Genomic DNA, 2447 nt, shown 5'->3' with positions numbered 1-2447 from the left:
TTCTCTGATGTCAATGCTTTTCTACTCAAAAGCCCAGCTCCACCTCTGCAGCACTAGTCACTAGGGTCAATGCTGCCCTTGCTGCTAGTACTTATCTGCCTTCTAGGACCTTGCTATGTTCAAAAAATTGCTGAAAGAAAGGAGGCACCAAAGAGGAAGCAAGAGAGTCAGAAACTTCTGGCACAAGCCTGGCTAGTAGAATCCACATAATCTTTGGGTATTGAGGACCAGGAGGGCTCTGACCCTGTTCTAGGATGCTTCCTTCTTCCTTCTTCCTTCTTCCCACTTCCCACAAAAATCATGTCTTATTTTCTTGAAAGCCACCAGGAGAGACCTGTTAACCAGGAGCTCTGCCTTTTAGCAGGTATGAGATACTGAATCATCAGATCAGTCTGGAGTCTGAACTCAGTTGGAAATAGGCAGAAAAAAATCTACATATGCTCTAAACTGGGAGGAGAGGAACTCCCTGTGCTCAACTGGAATGCTGATTGAGCATTCCCCAAGGTAGAGCACCACAAGAGGGAAATGCAGTAATAAATGTTTATGGGAAGTAATGAAATGAAATGGAATGGAACATTGGCTGGACTCTAGTAAGAAAAGTTTCATGCAGAGAGTGACGTTTGATCTGTATCTTGTTATAGCACTAGAATTTATATAGAAAGAAGGGTGAAATAGGATCCACAGCAGCATCAGAAAAAAATAAAGATACCAACATGGGAGTCAATGAGGAAACCAGTCCAATATGGCTATAACAGAGGCTATATATTGGGATTGAATAAATGAAAGAATGAAAACGAAAAGAATGAAATGAAAAGAAAGAATGAAAAAAAGCATTTATTAAGCCCCTACTATGCGCAAAGTACAGTGCTAAGGATATGAATAGAAAAGTAAGATAACTCCTGCTCCCCAGGAACTCACATCCTAATGTAGAAGACATTACATATAGCTATAACTCAGATGGAAAAGTCCCATGGTCCTTAGGATGCAGCAGCAAAGCAGATATTAATACTTTTTCTTTTTAAAAATATTTTTATTTTACTAAATATTTCCTAATTACATTAATTTTTTTAATATTCATTGTTTGAGTTCCAGATTCTGTTTCTCCCTCCTTCCCACCCCCCACCTTTGAGAAGGTAATCAATGATATTGATTATACACGTTGTCATGCAGAACATATTTCTATATTTCCATATGAAAAAGAAAACATACACACATAGAAACCCTAAGAAAAATAAAAAAAAGAAAAAAGTATGCTTTGATTTGTACTCAGAGTTCCTCGCTTCTCACTCTGGAGTTCGATAGCATTTTTCATCATGGGTCCTTTGGAATTATCTTGGATTTTTATCTTGATCAGAGCAAATGCTTCTTCTTTAATGTCATTTCCACTGATAAATTCATATCAGTCTCTGATGTTGAACCATTTTGACAATGCTAAAGACTTTAGTGACGTGAACTGTATTTCCTGGGTCTTTAGTAGCAGTGGCTATAGCACCTGCAGACTCAGTGGCCAGGTGCCTTCTCCACAGGGCTTGCTTCCTGAGGATAATGGCTACAAAAATTGATCTGGAAGCATTGCTATTTGCAAGGCTCTTAGGTTCAGGATCCTGGGTTTTCTCCATCAGGGTCTAAGGACAGATGGTGGTGAAAGAAATGATAGGGAGAGTTTGACTTGCCTGGACCATGCTGCCTACTGTCTCCTTCTCAGGGTGCCTTGCTGCTTCATCTAGGCTGGCTTAGCTGCCCTGTGAGACAGTAACCATAGACTCAGTCCTTACCATGGGAAAACATGGTTAAAGAAACAACAATTTGACATAGTGGATAGAGAGCTGGCCTCAGAATCTGGGAGACCCAACTTTAAATCTCACCTCAGATGCACTGTAGGTCACCACTACCTTTATTCTTTATCATAGGCGTCAAGACTTTGCAAAGAGGAGTCAGGCAATTGAGGATGTCTTGATATATCAAGGATGTTACCATGATACATTAAAGTATCTTGATACTTTGAGAAAAAAAGTATCTAGTCTAGAATATATGGAAATACAATGAACATAGTTATCATTTATATTGTGCTATTAAGTCTTTATACATTTTTTTCATTTGATTCTCACAACCACCTTGTGAGACAGGTGCAATTATTATCACCATTTTTGGAATCAAAACCTGAGGCCAAAAAAAGTTAAGTGACTTGCTCAGGGTCATACAACTAGCAAGTATCTGAGGCAAGATCAGAACCCAGGTCTTCCTGCCTCCAGGTTCATTGACTACTGTATTCATTATATCACACTCCTTCCTTATGGATCCTGATATATTCATTTTCAAATATTGTACATCTTACAGTCAATTTACCAAAAGGGAACATAATTGCGAAGTGCTTAGCTATGGTGTTGGGAAAGAGTTACTTTGATTTCTTGATTAGATAAATTAATAAATCAATCAACCAATATTTA

This window comes from Notamacropus eugenii, chromosome 1, assembly GCF_028372415.1.
Source record: "Notamacropus eugenii isolate mMacEug1 chromosome 1, mMacEug1.pri_v2, whole genome shotgun sequence".
In the NCBI taxonomy this organism is placed as follows: Eukaryota; Metazoa; Chordata; class Mammalia; order Diprotodontia; family Macropodidae; genus Notamacropus; species Notamacropus eugenii.
Note: the sequence above shows the minus strand (reverse complement) of the source record.